The sequence below is a fragment of the Tachypleus tridentatus genome, unplaced genomic scaffold (assembly GCF_004210375.1).
Source record: "Tachypleus tridentatus isolate NWPU-2018 unplaced genomic scaffold, ASM421037v1 Hic_cluster_2, whole genome shotgun sequence".
Classification (NCBI taxonomy): domain Eukaryota; kingdom Metazoa; phylum Arthropoda; class Merostomata; order Xiphosura; family Limulidae; genus Tachypleus; species Tachypleus tridentatus.
Genome location: NW_027467782.1, coordinates 42,272,925 through 42,297,700, shown reverse-complemented (window position 1 = coordinate 42,297,700; position 24,776 = coordinate 42,272,925). Strand labels below are relative to the sequence as shown.

The 24,776-nt window shown below is 34.3% G+C and overlaps 2 protein-coding genes across 17 annotated transcripts in view; both read right to left on the bottom strand.

Annotated features, from left to right (window-relative positions):
• LOC143242691 (histone-lysine N-methyltransferase SETMAR-like) overlaps positions 1 to 9,824 on the bottom strand; it is a 49,638-nt gene extending 39,814 nt beyond the window's left edge. For 3 of the 9 annotated variants that reach the window (XR_013023145.1, XR_013023146.1, XM_076486161.1), the window contains exons 1-2: positions 9,329 to 9,824; positions 5,469 to 5,542 (exon numbers count right to left, since the gene is read on the bottom strand). The gene's annotated coding sequence lies outside the window, so the exon portion shown is untranslated. Of the gene's footprint in view, positions 1 to 4,925; positions 4,962 to 5,468; positions 5,543 to 9,328 lie in introns of all 9 variants that reach the window. The other 6 variants (XR_013023147.1, XM_076486163.1, XM_076486165.1 and 3 more) reach the window with 5 other exon arrangements.
• Positions 1 to 24,776, bottom strand: part of LOC143243177 (uncharacterized) — a 386,181-nt gene that overhangs the window by 190,862 nt on the left and 170,543 nt on the right. The gene's annotated exons all lie outside the window — the stretch shown is intronic.

Here is a 24,776-nt window from a genome sequence, read left to right as displayed (position 1 = left end):
AATGTATTTTCACATGTCCTTTTGAGACATACGATATATGCTGTCTTAGAACTGAATCCACTGCAAAAGAGAAATAGATTTTACAGCCTTTTATGGTGCTATGCCAATCTTCGAAACTTTGGAAACAAATTTATGATGTACAAGTAATTAGTTAATACAAGTGTAGAAAGCTGTTATAAAGAGCTCAGTGTATGCTCCACTCCACCAACAGTTAATATGAAATTGGTGTACAGTTTTTGTACTGAAGTAACAGCCTGCAGTACTACTGTCTACAGCACTTACAGCAGTTTGTTACCTCAAAATGCTATAGTTAGAGATAGTTGAACTGTACTTAAATCTAATTTTTATATTTTAGTTGACTATGTATAATTTATGTTTTAAAAATCATATTTGAGTGATTTAATGGTTTATATAAGCTTAACTTGTCACATGGATTGTAAAATCTTTATAAACAAGATGGTATCTATAACAGCCATCCTGTTTTGGCAACACACCTATGTGGGGAATTTGTCAAAATAACTTCTTCATAAAAGACCTATTGGTATCAGTTAACATATCGGAATAAAGAGACAAAGAATTTTAAAGGAGAATTAAAAATAAACTATGAATGAAAAGATAAAGATGTTGATTGATTGATTGATTTAGTGTTTAATGGCACAAAGCAGCGAGGCTATCTGCGCCAGACATTCGGTAAAAATGTAAAAAATAAAAAAATAAATAAATATATGTAGTAATAGACATAAATGGAAATGAAGGTAAAACAAAAAAGTGTAAAACCAATGTTGACACCTAGTCTACAATGTTAAGATAGAAGGCAGAGTATAAGAAGTTGTAAGGTATTTACTCTGGCAAAAAGGTAATGATCATAACCCGCCAGGAAGACTAACAGGTAAGTTCAAGAACCACCGTCAGTCACCTGAAGTTGGTCTTTCCAGTCCTGGTTTCGGGTTATGTGTCATAGCAACCAGTATCAAAATGTAAAAGAATAGAAGTTTTAAAAGATACATAGCAAAATCATAACAATGAGTAGCCAAATGTTCAGTAAAAAGATAAAAGTCAAGTAAATGGAGTAAAATTTGTAAAAGTAAATTAAGGTAAAAACAAAACAGCAATTAAAACAGAAAATGGTGTAAAAACCAATGGTGACATCCAGTCTTCAAAGTTGTAAAATATTTACTCTAGCAAAATGGTAATGATCATAACCCACCAGGAAGACTAACAGGTAAGTTCAAGAACCACCGTCAATCACCTGAAGTTGGCCTTTCCAGTCCTGGTTCCGGGTTATGTGTCATAGCAACCAGTATCAAAATGTAAAAGAATAGAAGTTTTAAAAGATACATAGCAAAATCGTAACAATGAGTAGCCAAATGTTCAGTAAAAAGATAAAAGTCAAGTAAATGGAGTAAAATTTGTAAAAGTAATTGAAGATAAAAGCAAAACGGCAATTAAAACAGAAAATGGCGTAAAAACCAATGTTGACATCCAGTCAACAAAGTTGTAAAGAACTACCTGTAGCAGAATGGTAATGATCATAACCCGCCAGGAAGACTAACAGGTAAGTATAAAAACCACCGTCACTCACCTGAAGTTGGTCTTTCCAGTCCTGGTTCCGGGTTATGAGTCAATATGGCCAGTACTAAAAGGTTAAGTCGTAAAAGTGTGAAATGATATGCAGCAAAAGTATAATAACAACTCGCCAGAACGACTAACGAGTAGTTCAAACAGTAGCGTTAGTCACCTGAAGTTGGCCTTTCCAGTCCTGGTGTCGAGTTATTTAATGTTCTGGCCATTGTCCAATGTCAAATTGAAGGAGAGAGATTAAAACTGTAAAAAGGAACCACAATTAAAAGGTGTAATGAATAAATATGCAACACTTAAATGAGATTAAAAAGGTTAATGGCCATTAAAAAATTAAAAACATTATCAAGGTGGACAGAGTCACCATCACCAATAACTCTGTCCAATGTTACAGACTGACTCTGGGAAAAAAATATGTTTAAAATATTGCCGTCGTTGAGAATTGTAATGATGGCAAGAAAGTAAAACGTGGCTGATAGTGATTTGAGTGTTACACAAACTACACATTGGTGCATCAGTTCCAGATAAAAGAAAATGATGAGTTAAAAAACTGTGACCAATGCGTAGCCTAGTGAGAACAACTTTCTTCTTCCGAACTTTACGGAAGCTAGATGGCCAAATTCCAATTTTGGGTTTGATTTGAAAAAGTTTGTTGTCACGTTGCTCACTCCAAGTGGACTGCCAGCTGGCACGGAGCCGAGCCTTGAAGATAACACCATAGTCCATGTACGGAATAAGCATAGGAGTGATGGTGCTGAAGCAGACATATTTAGCTGGCATGTCTGCAAGCTCGTTTTCGCGAATACCAACATGGCCTGGTACCCAGAAAAACTGGATTGAAGTAGCTGCTTATGATAAATGGGCCAGTCAGTTTCGAATATCAGCGAGAATAGGATGTGAGCTAATGTGTAGTGATTCCAAGGCAAGTATAGAACTAAGCGAATCAGTATAAATAGTGCAGTTGGAGTACTGCTCAGCTGCAATATGATCCAGGGCAAGAGATATGGCATACAGTTCAGCAGTGCACACAGAAGCTGTAGAAGGGATTCTGCGTGCAACTACTGATCCATAGCAAACAATAGCAGAGCCCACTGAATTACCTGATTTGGAACCATCTGCATAAATTGGAACTGAATGATTGTTTGAAAGATATTCATTGAATAAAAGACGGTACTTCCAATCTGGAGTATCTGCCTTTTTTAGGTGACTGAAAGAAAGGTCACATTTGGGGGCTGTAATAAGCCATGGTGGGATGGGCCAACCTGTGGAATCTGCAATGTTATCCAAGGACAGACCCAATTCATCCAATTGCGCCTGGATGCGAAGGCCAAACGGAGCAATGACAGATCGTCTGTTCTGAAAAAGTACTGCCCACCGAGGAAGGAAAAAACATTTCCAGGTGGGATGCTTTGGTAAGGAATGAAGTTTCGAAGTATATTGTAAAGATAGTTGCAAACAGCGAAGGTGTAGAGAAGGTTCATGAGATTCAATGTATATACTTTGAACTGGAGAGGTACGGAAAGCCCCAGTGCAGAGTCGAAGTACTTGGTGATGAATGGGGTCCAGCATCTTTAACGCTGAGGGTCTGGCAGAGCCATAGACCATTGATCCATAATCGAGTTTCGATCTAATAAGAGCACGATATACCTTTAACATTGAACAGCGATCTGCCCCCCAACTGGTAGAAGAGAGAACACGGAGGATGTTCAGTGCTCTTGTGCATTTGACCCAAAGCTGCTTTAAGTGTGGTATAAAGGTCAGTTTACGATCAAAGATAAGCCCCAAGAACTTGGTCTCCGGGGACCACTGGCAGCAAAACTTCACCGATATGAAGTTCAGGATCAAGGTGAATACCCCGTCGACGGCAAAAGTGCATGCATACAGTTTTGGAGAGAGAGAAATTAAAGCCGTTCGCCAGAGTCCACTTCCATACACTATTGAGGGCGGTTTGTAGTTGCCGCTCAATATATCTCATGTTTGACGACTGACATGAGATGTGAAAGTCGTCGACATGTAGCCCATTCGCAACAGTGAGAGGGAGTTGTTCAGTGATGGCATTTATCTTTTACTGAAGAGTGTAACACTCAATACACAGCCTTGAGGGGCTCCAAGTTCCTGTACAAAAGAATGGGAAAGTGTCGAACCCACACGAACTTGGGATCTCCTGTCCATTAAAAAAATTTTTAAAAAACATGGGTAGATGGCCACGTAACCCATATGTATGGAGGTCTCGCAAAACACCATACCTCCATGTTATGTCGTAAGCCTTCTCTATGTCAAAGAATATTGATACAAGATGTTGGCGGTTGAGAAAGGCTTCTCTGATAGATGTTTCAAGACGAATTAGGTGGTCTGTGGTGGAGTGCTGTCGACGGAACCCACACTGGGTGGGCGAGAGGAGGTTGTTTGATTCAAGGAACCAAACAAGACGAGCATTAACCATCCTTTTTAATGTCTTACAGAGACAGCTCGTCAAAGCAATTGGACGGTAGTTTGAAGGAATCTTGGGATCTTTCCCTGGCTTAGAGAAAGGTAAAATAATAGCCTGGTGCCAGGCATCAGGAAAAACATTCTCCTGCCAGATCCGGTTGAAAACAATCAGAAGGACATCAAAAGAAGCAGGAGATAGATGGTGCAGCATGTCATAATGAATATCATCAGGTCCAACAGACGTACTGGCAGACCGATGAAGGGCCATTTTTAGTTCCACCAGGGTAAAGGGACAATTATAGTAAAAAAAACAGTCAGTTCGAAAGGAAAGAGGTGATCGCTCTGCCCGAGTCTTGATGGCCAGGAAGGTGGAGGAACAAGCAGAAGTGCTAGATACCCGGCAAAAGCTTTCACCTAGAGTGTTAGCGATGTTCTGAACATCAGTCACCTCCTGACCATCAGAGAGTAAGATCGAGAGGGGGACAGAATTGTAGTGCCCATTAACCTTTTGAATCCTGTCCCATATGATCTTGAAACTGGTGGTAGAAGATATGCTGGTTGTTAACTTAATCCAAGATTCCTTCTGGCTTTGATGTCTTACCCACCTAGCATGTGGAAAGCAACCCGGTTTGAAAGTGTGGGATATCTACGAAAAGTATCCCAGGCCCGCTTTTGAGCCTTCCGTGCTAAGTGGCAAGCAGGATTTCACCACGGACGAGGATATCGTGGAAAGATAAAGATGTTAAATTACGAATATGTGAAAAAGATGACTATATTAGTAAATTTCTATAAAGATGTAAAAGGTATGTACACATTTTTGTTAATTTTAAAAACATTTCCCTACACTCTCTGTTGATGATGACAAATAGAGTTAGTAATACGGTGCATGAAAGAGAAAATAAAGTGAAAATATTTACCTTAAAAAACAGCAAGTGATGTTCATTTATGAGGTTCTAGAGGTTATGGAAATAAAATGTAAAAACGGTAAGGTAAAAAGTATTATTTTTATACTTTATGTAAAAATTACTTTGCATGTGAACTACTCAGAGTCCAAGTGTAAATAACTACATTAAATAATGAATTTTTATAAGAAAAATCCAAAAAATATTTACAAAATAAAACTTTTGCTGAAACTACTTACTTTAATGAAAGTTTGTTATCAAGTTTTAAGGAAATAATTTCATTAACTAGTTTCATTTTTGAAAAGCATTTCATGAGAGTTGCATACTTTTCTTCCTATGAGCATATATCATTCTTCAAGGTTTAATGTCTTCCATAATGTAACTGTTAATTACATATGTATATACATAATATATGCCCATGTTACATACGTATACAATATTAATGACTATTCTACAGCAACCACATAAAATGTATTTAGTCCAAAAGCAATGTTTACATTACTTGTAATATCTTTTAATATGAACTTAAATAGTAGAGTTTTGTAAAGGCTTACTAACCTGCCTAAGATCAGCAAAGCACATCTGGAGTGCACCTTCTTCAAACCCTCAAACAGGTTCTGAATTAGCAAACACTATTGAAGACAAAAAAGAACTCAGTTTAGTTTATATCCATTAGTGAATAATTATTATCTGCATATGTTTTGAAGGCCTTAACATAAAATATTTCGATTGCCAACACAATTCAGTTTTATTGAAGCATAAAATGCTGTTTCGTTTTTGTCTTTGATCTGCTTAAACATAGTCTAGAAAGCCAACATCCAAATGCAGTGGAGATTGTGTGAAAAGTTTATCAAAATGTGTGGAATAAGATTGACCTCATCAACTTTTGTAGAAACTTACTACAATGAAAGAAGTATTTTCAGGCAATAATGCATTATTATGGCCATCAAAACTGAATATGATTTACAATGAAATAGTTCCAAGGGCAGCAGGAAACCAGAAAGTTGTTCTTAAAAGATAAATGAACCCTTAAACAAATAATACTGTGTAAAAGTATTAAGTATTCTGATTATTTACACAACTGAAAAATAAACAAGAACAAAACTACAATAAGAATTTCATTAATTAATCAACAACAAAAATAAATCTCTTCACAGAGAACTAAATCTCATTAAAAAAATACAATTCCTAATTGACCTAAAACTTTAAGAAGTTAATTATTCTTGGGTATCTTTGAAATTAGATTTTGATAAAAATGGTTTTATGTTTCAGATGTGGTTTAAATAAACAGTTTCAATTTTAAGGTAATAACATTAAAGTGTGATGGTCCATAAGGTACAAATTTTCCAAACTCTTCAAATTTCTTGATTTGCATATACTGTGTTAACCTTATTTCCCCAGATGTTAAAAGCTTTAAAAAATAACAACAAAAGCACATTCAATTTTGTCCATAAATCATCCATAAAAAGATCATAGCATAATGTGTTTGCTAAATGACCAATTTCCATCTTCAGTCATTGTCTAATTCAACAGAAATACCTTTGTTACAATATATGGAAAATAGTCAAGTAAGGAAACTGTTATTGTATTAAAGTCTATCTTTATGCTGTGCTGTTTGTGTCCCAGGAACCACAGTATTTACATTATGCATCAATTGTACCTCACTACTATAACAACTGAATAACACAAGCAGAACCAGGTTAATATATGTGATTCATCCTCACTGTCAAGATGAATTCTGGGAATACTTAAAGAGATGGGACTAAATATTTGTCCACAGAAAACCATCCTTTCCTTTTCACTACTGTCTTACATTATACACTATATCTTATTAGTATGATAAAGATGACTTAAAACTGTAAAATGTTCAAAGTTGCATCGCCTACTTCAATCTTTTTTATCTACCTTTGTACTAAACTCACTGACTCTTTTAATCTTTTGGGATCTTCTAGAAATTTTTCCCTCTGTCCAGGATGTTTTTTGGCCTCCAAATTAACAAGTTAGGGCTGAGAGATGCCTTGGGTCTCTTTTACAACTGGATGACATATCCATAGAGGGAAAAATTTCTAGATGATCCAAATTTTCATGAAAATATAGGTGATTTTCAACAAAATAAGATATTAAGCAGGGTAACAGTGAAAGTTATGTTTCCTATACTGAAAATGTATTTCATATAACTAGTCTCATTTAGTGCTGCCCTCTATGTGAAGAAAAAGAAAGAAAAACATGCCACAAGCCTTTTTCCTCCCTTCCTTTGAAAATGACTCATTTTAATGTCCCTCATGCAAATTATCATGGATAATCCTCCACAAAGGAAAGTGCTATTCACTCATTATACATGTAACTTCCTCTATTCAGTTCTATCAAATTACTGTTTTGAGTTTTGGTAGAGAATTGAATCACTCATTTTGAGTGGAGAGGAAGCACATTTTATGTATAGAAAAACTAACTTCTAATATGGTACATTAGCTGTGCTTATATAATCAGATAGAATCACACACTGAATTGGTGCAAGGGAAGAAAAGAAGCACCCTTTGAAAGAGTACAAAGGCACACCTTGAGTCTAAAGAATCAGATATGTAGATATGATGTGGGAGACTATACTACTTCTAAACCAGCCATACTCTTCACCAATCTGGGAAATGTGTTGTATATTCTGGTAGACAAAAACTGAGAAGTAAATCTAATTAGTATTGGGGAAAAATGGAAGTGTCCCGAGACACAAAGTGGCTAGGGCATGATGGACTGTGCTTGACAACTACATCCAAAATTTATGCTGCTGGAAACTGACACAGATAGAGAGGGTGGGTGTAGAATGAGGATCATACCATCTTCACCTAAAATTAATGAGACCAGAAGGGATATCAAACCCCTGACTCCTGAAGAAAGCGTATGTTAAGAATTCAAAATGGTATATCAACTTAGAAAACCTGATGACCTGGATTGAAAAAACGTGTATGAGAGAAAAATAACCAGAACCAACCTAAGACAAATAACATCTTCAGAATAAGCTACACAAAAGACAGTTGATGGGAATGAACCATAACAATCCCAAGTTCTTCCACCATGCTGTATCAAGACGATTGTAGGACGTAGGCACCTACTGTTTGTAGGCCCTACCAGCCATATAAGTTAAACCAAAAATTAACTTTTAAGGAAAATTTTCATGGACCTATAGTTTTCATAGGCCCTAGGCACTGTGCCTAATAAATAATTCAGCCCTGCCTCCACAATACAGATAAAGTATAATTGAAGGAGGAAGTCAAACATATTCACTACAATGTGCAAAAACTTATGTTTTTTGCTTTTACTCTATATTATAAAAAAAAAAAAAAGGAGACTGAGAAACTGATTGAAAGACTATGACAGATAGCCAGTCTTCAGTTTTAATGACAACAACAAACAGCTGGAATAGAAACTGTGAAAGAGATGATTTCCAGATTCAATGTTCTGTTGGACAGAAGGTCTTGAACTACCTCCAACAGAAGCTGGCTGTTAATGGGATCCTGAGGAAGGAAAGAAATGGATATCTGTGATAAAAAAGAGGAAGGTAAAGGAAGCATAGGACATGTCCAAATAATCCACCAATCTGTGGTGAAACACAGCCAAGGGGAAGAAAGTCACACAACTGAGCTCCCATCCAGTTATCAACTGGTACTGTTGATATTATGATGATCTACACTGAAAAAAACACCTGGAAAGAGGAACAGGTAAAAGCTGGGGAGCACTAGGATGAGAAACAGGAACAGGGGCTTGTCTTGATTCCAACTGTGGCAAATGTGCTACCAAAATGAAAGGGTAGAGTGTTGATGCAGGTGTTCCCAGCATGCAATTCCAAAGAGTCTGGAATACGTTTGAAAATATACTAAGAAACAGAGCTACACATGATTTCCTAAGTGGGCAGCAAACAAATCTGACAGAAGGCTGCATTTTGACCCAGTATGTTTCAACAACAGAAAAATTATGTATGCAAGGTGAGAGTAGAGAATGAAAAATGAGTTATCTTAGAAGTAACAAAGGAGAGGCTGTTCCTCAAATACCTCAGGACTTTCGTACAGAGTACCTGAAAGTAAATGTATGGTAGATAAATACCACAAAAGTAAGGATAATACAGAGGCATGGGTTAAAAGCACTGGAAGTCAGGGGGTACTCCCAAGTTGGCAAAATAGATTCCAACACCTGTGAGTCTTACAACGGATAGGCTACTTGTTGGTTCGTCAAACAAACTGTCCACAGCACATAGGAAGCAAGACATGCTGGAACTCTCAACCAATTATGAAGTAAAATGCTTTGTATGAACCCTAATATCCAAAGAAAGTGGGAAAACTAAATATGGTAAAGAAGAACTGAGAACTATCATACAACAAAAAAGGATGAGGATTGTAGGAAATCATAAAAAGGGATAAAACATCACATACCTGAGAAATCATACCTGAATACGCAATATTAGACCGAGCTGACTCTGCAGGAGGTGTACAGGGAAACATGAGAAAATCCTGTGGTGGAAAAAGGCTATAAAAATCTTTCTCGAAATGAACAGGTTCAGATTGTTCATGAGGTGAATAACTTCAAGAGAAAGTGACTGACTCACAGAACGACCAGTCTCTCATTGAATAATTGCAGATAATTCCATTAACAGGGTTGCTTGCACCTCCAGCCACAGTTACAAAACCGGCACTCCGTGCTACATCAACCTCATGTGCTTCGTAAGCACTCACGAATTTTTCAAACACAAACATGTACAAATATTATATCAACGATACTTTGTCCTATCCATTGCCGACGACCAAACACAATATTTATATAAGCAACTTGTCACAGCAACGAAACTTACGGTGACGACGTTTTCTAAACTGATAGAGTATGATCACAATTGATTGTACTCGTGAAAAGACATTGATATTAGGCCTCTGATGTTATTAACTCTACGATTTTTATATTCAGCCCCCTAGGTATCTTCATGGGAGAAAATAAACAAATTTCTTTTTCTTGTAATTCTGTTCCAACCAGTATGTAAACAGTTTGTTTATGATGCTTTTATTTTTTAATATTTTAACTCAAATTGGGGAAACATAAAGGAAGAATAGAAACTTTTTAAATTCCGTATGTGTAATTTACCTGCCAGGCGAGTTGTTTGAACTATTTTCACAACAATAATTGTGATTATTTAGCAAATATTATTGTGAAACAACAATGTCTTATTTTGTAATAAAATAACGTAAACATTAGATGTTTTTCACACATATTTCAATTTGTATATTTTAAATTCAAATCAAAGCTCTTTAAAAATGGAACTGTGGTTTCTGTAGCCTCATCATAAATTTCACACCTTTTAGTTTCTGTACTTTGTCAGCTTTTAGCGTTTAATCCGTAACTCCGTAACTTTTATCAGCTTTCAGTGTTTAATCCGGAACTCCGTAACTTTTATGATATATAGTTGTGGTGTTTCTTTGTTGCCTCTAAGCATGATGTGAAACAACAATATCTTATTTTGTGATAAAAATAATGTAAACACCAGACGTTTTTTTCACACATTTTTGAATTTATATATTTTAAATTCAAATCAAAGATGTGTAAAAATGGAATTATGCTTTCTGTTGCCTCATCATAAATTTCACACCTTTTAGTTTCTGTACTTTGTCAGCTTTTAGCATTTAATCCGTAACTATTATCAGCTTTTAGTGTTTAATCCGGAACTCCGGAACTTTTATAACATATTGTTTGTGGTTCTTACGTGCTTACAATATTTGTAATATTAACAATGAAACAGTATCTCAGCGACACAGACAATTAGGAGACATTTTGTAAAACGTTCAAGCTACTACTGCAAGCAGACCTTAAGATATAGAGATGGTGAAGTTCTTTTTCAAAACATTGATTTTTATAGCATTATATGCTGTAATAATAGCAATGCCTGGACACATAAAACTTAAACCTGAAAATATTGTACTTGGCGCCCCACAGGTGATTCCGTGTGTTCCTGACAGCATTGGAATCAAAAGTTATACCATTGATGTTTTCCAGTATTATTGGTTTGGCCCCTACGGTGGAATAGCAACAGACGATGATAAAATTCGGGTAAACAAAGCCACTGGAGATTTAATGATTTATAAATTTGATTTTTCTGATACAGGTGTGTATAAGTGCGTTATTGAATACTCAAGAAACTGGGAGATAAAAGCACACAATCCAATTTTCATCACTCATTTCTTGGAAGGTAAATGCTTATAAGAATCGATTTCGGTAGTGTTTAGAAGTTAAAAAAACTTTAAATTATGAATCGCATTTATCCATTTTTACTGCAATTTATGTAAAGTGTTATAAGTTCGATATATATTTAATGATTGTACATTAATTTTCCAAAATCCATGAAATCACCTTTCCTACTACCAACATACAGCTCACCGCCATTGTTTCCGCGTTAAGCCTGTGGTATTAAAATGTTGAAAATCAAACTTGTCTGCAGATATAAATTTATCATTACGAAATAATTTTGATTTATTATTATTATATACAATAACTAAATACATACATAGATATGGATAAATTTAATCAATAGCATTACACATTTAATGAAATTAGACATTCCGTGAAGTCAGAAAACGAGATAACCTTATGTTAGAAATGAGAAAGGTTTTATTGTTTTCTTTGCAAGTCATAGAACAAATAATTTTAAAACATAAAAAGTGTTGAATGATTTCTTTAATTGTCTGTGAAAAGCTTGAAATTACAAAATGCTACAGTGTTATAGGAGAAAAATGTTTCTTTTGTTACAAACACACAGTAAGTTCTGGTATTCAGAGACATTGTTTAGCCACTTTTCTCATCAAAGCGATGAAACGATACATTCTTATCATTTGAAATAAGAAAGTTTGAAGAGCTCATTTGATTAACTATATCTGTTACTGAGCATATCTTTAATTCTGATCTGGGTGTAAGACTAGAGGGAAGGCAGCTAATCATCACCACCTACCGCCAACTCTTGGGCTACTCTTTTACCAACGAATAGTGGGATTGACCGTCATGTTATAATGCCCCCACGGCTTAAAGGGCGAGTATGTTCGGTGTGACGGGGATTTGAACTTGCGAACCTCGGATTACGAGCCGAGCGCCTTAACCACCTGGCTATGCCGGGACATTTATATTTGCTTATTTTCTTTTCCTGTTTAACAAACCGGCATTAGCCAAATTTTCTTTGCTTGGATAACTGTAGAACTTTATTGTATCTTATCTGATGTTCAAACACCCCTTTCGTCATGCCAAAATTTTAAACAGTAGAAATTATCTGACAAGTTCACACTTATGCTAGCTAGAAACTTTCTAATTAAAAAACACTGGACTCATTTACGCACCACATGGAGTTAAAAATGTATTTTATTTTACTTTTTATGAAGCTTGTTTTTGTTTGTTTTTTGGAATTTCGCACATAGCTACTCGAGGGCTATCTGTGCTAGCCGTCCCTAATTTAGCAGTGTAAGACTAGAGGGAAAGCAGCTAGTCATCACCACCCACCGCCAACTCTTGGGCTACTCTTTTACCAACGAACAGTGGGATTGTTCCACCGTCACATTATACGCCCCCACGGCTGGGAGGGCGAGCATGTTTAGCGCGACGCGGGCACGAACCCGCGACCCTCAGATTACGAGTCGCACGCCTTACGCGCTTGGCCATGCCAGGAAGCATCATTATTGTCGTGTTTGTATTCTTTTTTGCGCTTTAGTTCAAATCGATATTGATAAATTTCGCAGCGCCATCTCGATGTTAACACTCCTATGAAAAGTGGGGCTTAATAGGCCCCAGAGCAACTTGAAAGGTTATTAATATTAGGCTAATAATTTTGTATTTAAATGAAATTGCCATTTAAATCCATTAATGAATGGATTAACGAGATTCCCACTGTCCCTCTCTACTATCTAGCGAAATCACAGCCAGGGGAACGGGCTTGGAGAAATCAGGACTAGAAACGTCATTTCGTAGGAGTGTTAAGCTGCTTCCAAACAAATATTAAAATATTCGAATTTTAAATACAAAGGCACCCATAGATTAAGGACATCTGGTGGAGCCCAGAATTACGACCGAACACTTATAACTCTAAAAGTCTGGTATTAATGCTCTTGGTGAGCAGACACAGATAGTCCGTTTTGAAGTTTTCTGATAAAAAAAACAACAAAAACGACATTGAGTGAAATTCTCGATAATTGCAGCAACTAAATTAAAATATACATCACGCAATTTATCATTCTTAAAAGTATAGTTGTTGGTACCAACGTTTTTTTATTTCAATTTCTTTTTTAGTTTGATTATTTTTGAAATTCTCAAATTTCTAATAACGCTTGTTAGTAATTGTTTACATTTTGTTCTGTTTAGTACTAGATAAATATGATACTTTCTACAGAGTTTTTCCCCGAAGTAAAGTGGAAAATATTTCGGTATGCACAAGATAAACATTCCCTTCCCTTTTTACTTATTAGAAATCAATTTATAGAGTCAATCAGTTTGCTCAAAATTTGGATATTTCAATAAAAGTGTTGTTCGAAAACGTATTTGAATTGATATCCACTAAATTTATATAGCCCAGTTATCGGTAGTTTCATTGTATTAATTTCCAAGAGGTAATTTCGATATAATGATAACTAACATCAACCTATTCTAATTCTTGTTATTTTTAGAAAGAACCAAAGGCGAATGTTTTCACCCATAGGAAGGACATTCAAAATAGTAATGCATCAAGTAAAATAAGAAACATTATCACGAGCCTTGAAGGATCACATGCCAAATATTTTATAACAACACAGCCTCATAAATATAAACCAATTATCTCATATATATCAGAAACTCTGTTAACTGAAAGGAAGAAGGTACCTCCATATTGTAGACGTCACAACAAATTTACGAAATATAAATCAATGAGACCTCTTTACTTCAAAGAACTGCGAGATTTGTTTAACGAAAAGAAATCATCAGAGTCAGAGGGTTCTGAGGACTAGAATAGATAGAAAAATTGAGAAACGTAAGCTCCTGAAACATATTTAGATCCACAAGAATTTTTTGACTAGTGTTTAACCGAATTAGAAAGCCATATGCAAGACAACAACAGAATAACTTCTATGATCGGACGATTTTCTTCACTAATAAGAGACAATGACTCTCGATTTGTGTTTTCTTGTCCCAGACTTTCACAAACTTCACATCGATAAAAAAATTAAAATAAAATGTATGTAAATAGAAAATAAAAAGTTATAGAGTATTTTAAAATTGCCTGTTTTATCGCTTTAAAAATCCATGTTTGTTTCAAATAAAATGATTATTTATTACAGAAGCTTTATAAATTATAACTTCACTGAAGACACACAAGTTGGGGAAAGAATGATTTCAAATCAGTAATTAATATTTTTTGGATATACAAAATTGTTTAGTTTAAGAGTTACTATTTAATTTATTTAGTGAGTTAATATTTACTGATTTAAAAAAAATAATAGTGATTATTTAACTTTAGTTGTATGACGTGGCAAACAAACAAACTTACCACGTTGATAGTCCTCGAGGAGCTTTGTGCTAGCCGTCCCTAATTTAGTAGTGTAAGACGAGAGGGAAGGCAGCTAGTCATTACCACACACCGCCAACCCTTGGGCTACTCTTTTACCAATGAATAGTGGGATTGACCGTCACATTATAACGCCCCCACGGCTGAAAGACGCATGTTTGGCGCAACGGGGATGCAAACCCGCTACCCTCAGATTACGAATTTTCTCAGACAATTAGTCAATGAGAAAAAACGTGAAGTTAGCTGGTGTGAGAATAATTAACCATATCTGGCGATATGATAAAGTTAGTTTCAAAGTTTAATAAATATAATAATTTGTATTGTAAAAGGGGATCTATATTAATTGAACCATTCTCTGTGAATTTTGATGAGAAGTAGACAATTTTTTAAAGTTATGATATAACTGTTGTAACCCATGGGGTACTTACTGAGTGAATAATTTACTAATAGTACTGTGAGTAAAAGTAAGTACTGTGTGAAAAATAGTTTATATTGTCAATCCACCCAAGTGGATATTTGAAAATAAAGATTAATTATTTAGAGTTTTGGATACAACTGTGATATTTCATGGTGTAAATAATTTTTGTACATACGTTTGTCTTATTTTGAAGATATTATTATTTAAAACAAAAACTGGTAGTTGACTAGAAACGGGAGTCTACCAAAGGTTACATGGGGTTAACAGACAAATGGGTAAAGAAATGTTATTTATAAAATATGTAACGTTGCGAAGGAATGGAAGTCCATTACTAACAAGGAACAGCAGAAATCTCAGAATAAAGCTGCTATAGCAACTTCTATAGATGGTGTTGTTAAGAAACTAGAAAGTTTGACTGTCAACATAGATGCTGCTGCCAAAAGAAAGAGAATCAATAAAAGATGCCAGATTTACTATGAGAAGGAAGTTCCATTTCCATGGTTAATCAGTACACGACTAACAATCAACTTAAGTTAACAAATGGATCAACAGTGCCAATAGTGATTGGAGCATGTTACAGATATTCAGAAGTACCAGCAAATCACAACATGCCAGTGAGTGAAGAATATGTTGGGGACAAAAGAGTGAAGTGCCTACAAGAAATTGTTTGCAGTAGTGAGAGCCAGTCTACTAAATTATGACCACATGAGAGGCAAACTACACATGTGAGTGTGTGTGTGTACTTATTGATGGGACAATGAGAAAATGTCCCATAAGAAAATAAAGATAAATGCATTATATTATGTGGTAGACCTGGAGACAACAATATAAAACATCCATATTTGACCAAATTGTTTAAAACATACCAGCTAGTAGAAACTCAGATACCAGACCGAAAGAAGATTGATGAACCATTGGTGGTCACCACTAGTGGTCAAGTAAAGAAGAGCAAGCAAGACATCAAGACCTTACAAGTGTGAAAAAAAGGACATCCCGAATGTAGGTTTGTAGGAAATGAAGGAATCATAAAAGAAAGTTCTTCCATTGCAGAAACTTTGGGACAATACCTGGGAGAAAATTTAACAGAAGACAAAGGAGATGGTACCAACAGAATAGAGAAACAAAAGGGAGTGCTATGTCAGACCTACCAAAGACTATATGTATGAAAAACATATATATATATAAACGAAGAAGCATTGGCACTATGATTTTAGTAAATGTAGTTTTACTCCATTATAAAATAAGACTTCAGATATATGGCATATTTTACATTTTTAAATACGTTATTTTTTTTTACTTATATAAAATTCCACTATGTTTTATGCAGGTATATGTTAATGTGTGTTACTTAAACAATGACTCAATGACTTTCACTTCTATATTTCTGTGGACTTATAATGCTAGAAAATAAGTTTAGGTAAGCGTGATGGGCAGCCACAGATAGCCCATTGTGTATTTGTGTAGCTAACTTTAAACAAAAATAAACAAACAGTTCTACATTTAATTTGCATGGCATAGTTTTGCATTTATAACGTTTCATAGGTATAGCATTTATCGATAACAAATTAGTTTACATTTCTCTAATTAATATACTGTATAACATATATTTGTAATAAACAAAAATAAATCCAAACAAAAATCAAAGACGCTGCACCAATTAAAAGGATCCCCAGGATACAGGCTGTAATGTGATATATAAACTGTACTCTAGATTTGGAAGGTGATTGATGACGTAGAACCCACATTGTGGTTGGAAACACTGACTGATGACGTAGAAACCACATTGTGGTTGGAACACTGACTGTCAGTTTTAACCTCCACACGTCAGTCTCACATGAAGAAATTCAAGAGCAATAAAATAATTAAAATCAATTGAAATTAGGAGAGCGAGATGTGAGTGTTTGAGCCCATAACGTCATACATCAATATCAGATAAAAAAATTGCAGGGTGCGGTATCTATCAGATGCAACAATGATTTAGTAATAAATCTATATCGAAGTGAGTTTGTGACGGTTAGGGTCTTGTTTACTATGATTTCATCTGTTGCTGTTTGTGAACAGAGCCAACTACTGAAGATTTCTGTCATTATTTTTAAGAAAGCAACTAATAACACTGTTTTGGGTTTGAATTTTATAGCTGGGAATATGGTTTATAATTATTTTTAACAGTGTGGTGTCGACAGTGAAATGTAACAAAACGATTGTTTGTTTGTTTCTTAGGTTAGCACAAAGCTACATATTTTACTTTATACTTTCTGTCTACAGCGAGAAATCGAATTCATGACTTTAGTGTCAAAGCCCGCTGAACTATTATTGACGCGACAAAACGAAATTTTGTTTTACTTGGGTATTTGAACATAAGTACGCAAGAGGTCTCTGTGCTAGCTTTCCCTAATTTTGAACTGATAGACAGATACGAGCAGCATTTACTATCGACTCTGAAATTGCTTTATTCGAATTCTTCAATCTCACTGCCACTATTAAAACTATTGGCGCGCTTTTATTTAGGTGAAACGTGAACTATGGATCTTTAGATGCATTGCCCGAATAAAAATCACTCGGTCAAGCTTAACCCACAAACTATTATATTTTTTTGAAACAAGTTGAATGGACGGTGAAATCTTATATCGAAACGTCTTCCTCTACACTTTTGTTTCTACAATAGTTGTCGTCCATTTAACTTAGATTCAGCACTAATACTCTGTCTAAATAGTCTGTGAAATAATGTTATATCTTTAATATAAATCACTTGGTCAAGCTTAACCCACAAACTATTTTTTTTTGAAACAGAGTTGAATGGACGGTGAAATCTTATATCGAAACGTCTTCCTCTACACTTTTGTTTCTACAATAGTTGTCGTCCATTTAACTTAGATTCAGCACTAATACTCTGTCTAAATAGTCTGTGAAATAATGTTATATCTTTTCTTTTGTCTTTTACTCTAGGCTGTACATGTTTCGAAAAGAAATAAGCCTTCTTATAGTATAAGTTTATTGTTTCTTCATTTATGCGTGGCCTGACATGGCCAAGTGGGTTGAGGCGTTCCACTTGTAACCTGAGGGTCGCGGAATCGAAACGCCGTCGCACCAAACATGCTCGCCCTTTTGCCCTGGGGCGTTATAATGTGACGGTCAATCCCACTATTTGTTGATAAAAGACTAGCCAAAGAGTTGGCGGTGGGTGGTGATGATTAGCTGCCTTTTCTCTAATCTTACACTGCTAAATTAGGGACGACTAGCGCAGATAGCGCTCAAGTAGCTTTGCGCGAAATTCAAAAACAAATCACCCCTAGCGGAGCAGAGGACACACATAAAATGTAGTTTGAAATGGTTGAAGTTAAGCACAAAACTGCACAATGAGCTATCCGTACTCTGCCCACCACGGATATCGAAACCTGATGTCTAGCCTTCTATATCCACAGACATATCGCTTTGGTTTGAATTTTGCGAAAAGCAGGACAAGGGCTATCTCTACTTACTTTTCATAATTTAGCAACCATAAACTAGAGGAAAGATAGCTAAACACCATCCACCACCGACTCTTGGACTATGCTTTCACTAGCAAATAATGGGACTGACCGTCACATATAATGCCCCATGGATGAAAGGGCAAGTATTTTTGGTGACGGAGATTCAAACCTATGACCATTAAATTCAGAGTCGAGCGCCTTAAACACAAGATCATACCAAGTACACAACAGCTGTATATAAGTTATCAGAAAAATGTAGTGCAGCGATTCACGACCTCTAACCTTGTACCTGATCTCAAAATGAAAGTTCTTGGGTTCGAAACGTGCGTATTCAGTTTTATAGTGTATTTATAGAAGTGGAATATTTAGAGAGAAGGATTAATGTTAAATTTTAATGTGATCATAGTACTAATATTTGGATGTATTTTATTACTCACAACCCTCAACTGTTACAGATCAGAAGTTTGGGAACAATGTATTTAAGACTATAGAGTGATATACGAGCACCTGTAACTATTTATTGTAAGAAAACGTAATTTGAGCATATTTTTAATCAGGCAAGTGCTAAGGATCGTAACACACAACAGTATCTATCCAGGAAAATACTAACGATCAGAACATAGATGATTGTTTATCTAAGCAAATACTAAAGATATGAACATTGGTTACTATTTATCCAGATGAGTACTAAAAATCAGTAAAACGTGCGCATGCTATGAATCACGAGTATAATTATGCACTCTCTTGTCTAGAACACAGCATGGCATATGAACTATAAAAGCAAGAAATGAAAATACTTGTTTCTTTTAATTTCAGTTTGGAAGTACATCTAGTTCATATGGTGTCATTCGTTACTAAGGTATAGTTAGTTTTTAACCTGGTTTTTTCTTTAATTTTTGGCTTACTGTGTTTCTCCAAAGAACATTACAAGATGTAGCTTTCAGTAGGTTCAGGGAACTATGAGGAAGATAGCACCAATAAAGTTATTGAATGGTGAAGAAGGAAACATCACCGTGTTTTGTAGAAAGACCACAAGACAACCTTTAGAATCTTGACCGTAGGAGTTTGTTTCTGGTGCTGTCATTAGTGAAAATGTACAGTCTCTTACCTTACTGGACATGTTCATTTTCAGGTCACCACTTTAGTTTCATTGGTCAATGGACTTTCAGAATGACCAGTACGTTGGAATCATCATATGGAGGTAGTGAGAAGATTTGGCACCAAACTAACACACTTCTGGTTTTGGTTCATGAAACAACAGTTTATCTGTTTACACATTTTAAGAGCCAAACTAAAATAAGAACTGTCTGAGCTGGATAACTTGGTTACACAGAGTTAACCATTAACATTATGATGAGTTGTATGTCTGACTGCAATGCATCCAAGGGAAGAGAAGCTAAAACTTTGCACACATGGTAAGGGGATAGTGTGGGTGTGTACCGAGGTACTATGTGTTAGATTTGACTCAAAAATGTTCTTTATCCTAATTATTCTGCTTTGTAAAGGTCTATAGAAAAGTATCATTTTTCTCTCTCTTACTCTGAACACTATTTTCAACATAAACTTGGGAACTCTAAACATTTGAAGTAAACTAAGTTTTAGAAACAGAAACAGAGAATACGGTAGAATTTGAAGACTGAAAAAGATTCAGATAAAATCACAGTAATAAAATAATCGAATCTGAGAAACTAATGTAAATCTATTTGTTTTTAAAAAAGGTTGGACTGAATTAAGATTGGAAAATCGTAAAATAAAAATCATTAAAGAATTGATGCATTGGGGTAGCTATAGAATTAATTAAAATAAAGGAGACACTTAACTGGTATAGCAAGATCTTAGTGGATCCATTCCTAGATATGTTTTAGTACTGTATATAGAGTCCAGGTTAAATGGGTTGTAGCTAAAATATTCCTGGTTGACCAGGTATGATAATGATTGAAAATGTTTCATGACCAATGCTGTCAGTGAACAAAGGTCATGGAGTGACATTGTTCACTGGACAAAGAATGTAAGTTGAAATTCTTGATATGAGTATGCTTTCTTTGTACACATTTCCACTAAATGATCAAGAAAAAAGATGTTTAGCATCACAGATATTAATTTTGAGCTAAAGAGGACTGGAAGGTTAAACACCAACCATCTAGTGGAAGAGGACTATTGTATTGTTTGAAATGGTAAGTGAGTTGTACCAGTGATGAATATTAGTAGTCTGTTCTCTTTATTGTACTTTTAAAATTAAACAATAAGTTATCCTCTTGTAAACACTCTCAAACTCCTATATTTTGTTTTTCTTTAATTATTTTTTTTTACCTAGTGTTTTCCTTACATCATTGCAACATGTAACTGATTTGCATGTTTATTTTCTGTTTTTTCTATTTATCATTTAATACTGAAACTTATGTTAGTGAACTTTCTATTTGTCTTTCCTGCAAGAAAACATTTCTTAAATAGCAACTTCTATAACTTTTTAAGAAATAAAAATTCATTCATGTTTTAGGTAAAAATAAAATATCTTCTATTTCTAAACTTCTTGGTTCAGAGACGTCTAAAGAAATACTTCTAGGAACAGATGGTTAAAGTTAAGAGCAATGAATCTGCCATTGCAGACAAGTGCTTACAATCAGACTTGATCGTTTATGATTTGTAAGACTCGTTTAAGTCATACTGTAGATTTGCAACTATATATACTCTATAATAATAAATGTTGGTTTGTTCTTTTAGGTTCTTAACCCTGCAGGAGAATTTCATCCTACATAAAACAGCTGCTTATATAGGTACAGTAATCTGAAATTACATAAAGCACATTATTTCAATGGCATTTACTGTATATGTATACTAAGAACAATACATCTCTGTGGTAACCTGCTGCTGATATTACCAGCAAGCAGCAACAAGTTAATCCCAATCACATTATGTCAGGGCTTACAGAATGTCATCAAGACCGCATAGATTTCTTTGAAAACCTGACTGACAATTGCCATATTTTATATCCAAGAAGCTGCTGTGGTAGTGACATTTTCCAATTTTAAGCTACAAGGTAGGTATCTAAAGGTTTTAAGTAAAGCTGTTGATAAACCTAGTAATTTTTATTGGAACTCATAATCAGGTATTTTTTATAAACATAATAAAGGAGAATCAAGATTAATTTAATGCATTACTTCTTAGCTTGCAGCCTGAGCAAATATAATTATTGTCAGAAAACAACAAAATTATAAACCCTGTCATCTCCTTTGAAACTCCTTTAAAGGAAATGAGCACATTGTTTTTTTGTAACTAATAAGAGGGTAACAAATTGTAAATAATGGAAAAGTAATTTAAAGTTTTAATGACGTTACAAAACCTAAAATATGATCAAATGTTTATTCCCTAATATTTTAGTAGTATTAAAAAGGGTAAACAAGTTCTTGCTTTTATGACCCTGATGTTATGCACAAGAAACACTTTTACAGGGGCATAAAAACTGACAATGCTGAGTTCCTTTAAATTTTTTCACGAGTAAAAATTGCTGAAGACAGCGATTGCATAGACTTATGAAAAGTTAACAAATGTTTGAAAATATCTAGATAATATTATTTCTGACTAGAATTTTCATGATACCAAAACTCTAGATTCACATCTCAACAGGACAAAAATCAAATACCATGATTACATAACGCACTAAACTCATACCTCACTAAAAAACAAAATATACAACATGATTACTCCAGTTATGTTTTACCAGATAAGGAAGGTTATAATTATCTATCTTCAGGAAATGGAATTCACAACATAATCACTAAAGCAATGTAGTTAAACCCCACTATTTAACAAAGCATGCATCACAACCACTCAAAAAACATAGCTGATTGTGACCAGAAAAAAAAATACATACCAGTACTGTTTGTACAATAAGTCCTGTCTAATGAGATAAAACATTGTACTGTAGCCAGCTGTGTTTTAATGTACAAAAAACCCACACAATGGCTCTCTATGGAGAACATACGTCAGCTTCCACTTGATAAATCCACTACCACTGCTACATAGCCCAAGAACATATTAGCAAATTTTTTATACGTGTGGAATTTTTCCATCGTCCTGTGATAACCCTCAAAATAATGAAAACATAAGGATATGAGCTGTCTCAGATATAATTTTTTTCAGCTTTAAGAGATTCTAGATTGACCAAATGTTATTATTTTACATGAGTAATAAATATAAAGGAGAGATATTCTGATAAAATATAATAACTTTTAAATAGTTGTGTGAAACAAAATAGATAAAAATTGCAAATAAACTTTATGAATATAATATAACAAGTTAGAAACTTAAAATCTCCCTCTGAATGCATTAATTATTATAAAAACTACATGTACTATGGACTTCAAAGGTTTATTACATGCATTAATGATCTAATGATTTCATTCATATATAATTTCAGTCAGACAACATGGTGAGTGGATGGTAGATAATATTCTAAACATATCAGACAGAATGTGTTTGTTTTGTTATAGCAAAGCAACAAAGGGCTATCTGCTGTGTCCACCAAGGGGAACCAAAACCCTGATTTTAGCATTATAAATTCAAAGACTTACCTCTGTCCTACTAGGGAACAGACAATGAACACTTGTATAACAGCTGTTATGGAGTGAATACCTTTTCTAAGTTAGCATTCACAAACTTCATATCATAAAAACTGTTGTTATAACAAACTAGTATTCCAACCACTACTGTAGTTGTTGTATGCCAGCGAGCCTTATAAGCTATTAAATGCAATGGTAGCTCAAATCAAAATCTTATATCAAGGTTAAAATTGCCTTCTTGTTTTCAAATTATATATTCTCTAAAAAAAGATACTTAATTCTTTTAGCTTTTTTCACCTCAGTCAAATACATTAGACTACTGAAGGTTTTTCAATGTGTGTAAATAATCATACTTAAATAATGTTAAACCTTCACACCACCATTATTTTCTAATGGGATTCCAAACATATTTATATATGGTGCCTTTGTTGTTAATATTTGCAATAATTTTATCAAGATACAAATAATAGTTGATACTATGGAATAAGAACCAGAATCTCATTTGATTAAGTAAGTGGTTCAAAAGTTGTATGAAGTTTAAAGTTAGGCAATTGAAAACAGATGTTTCATTTCAAAGAGAATAACTGATATTTACCTGTAAGACAGGAGTATTATGCAGTGAAAACAATATTTTATTGTTAAAAAGGCTCCAATGCATACAAAGATTCATTAAAAATCCATCATCATATCATATTATTTACAATAGAAAAATAATTAAATGTTGAAAAAAATACCTTTCAAAGTTATGTGAGAGTGTACTGTTATCTTGTATAATCATAGATTACTCAAACGATAAAAATATTATACTCAAAATATTTTTTAAAATTATTTTATAAACTGCTATACTTTATGACTGTATATATACACATATAAAGTATATTCAGTGTATACGTATTTTTATCAAATTAACACTGAAATAGTGAAAATGTTTTTATATTAAATTTCTATAAAATGTGCATATATTTGAAAGTTAAGTAATAACATTTTATTGTGAAAATTATTTGTATTTTATCCAAAAAAAGTCACAAGCATAAGCAAAATAAGTAACTGAACAATTTAAAAATGTTTTCATCTTCAGTAATATCAGACCCTTTGGCTTCCTATTAATGGCCAGTGATCCCACAAGAATATAAATGTATGTGTGTGAAATTTCCAAGAATGCTCCAAATGAATATCCTTAATGAGTTGTGTTATATGCCACAACAGCAGTTTACTACATTATCAATCAAAGACAAAAGATTTAAGAATTAATATTTTTTACTTAATCTGCTAAATGTATTATGTTTATTATTAATACTCTTAGGTAACATTTGAGGACTAAACTGACACCTAATAAAATACAATTTAGATGTTAGAAAAGTGCTCATACTGATGTCCAAGCCCCTAATGGCACAACGGTATGTCTGCAGACTCACACCACTAAAATCTGGGTTTCGATGCCCATGGTGGACAGAGCACAGAGAGCCCATTGTGCAGCTTTGTGCTTAATTCTAAACAAACAAACTGATGTCAAATATTTGAAAAACTAAACTATGTTACAATCTAAAATTAAAATATACTGCTTTGAAAATGCAAGTCTTTCTATTCGAAATTTTGAGTAACTTACAAGTTATTGTGTCACAAAATATTGTGAACTCAGATAATAAATGAGCCATTTATCCCAATCTCATACACACTTTGAAAAACTTTAATTTATAATTTGTATTTGCAATAATTAACGTACAACTACCTCTACTACCAGCTTTGAGTTTTATCAGTATCCGACATGGAATTTTAGCTTTACACATTTCGTGGGTATGAGCGCTAGTTCCAGAACTAATGCAATATCAAAAATTACAGATTAAAATCATATTAATTACTTATCTTAGGATCTGG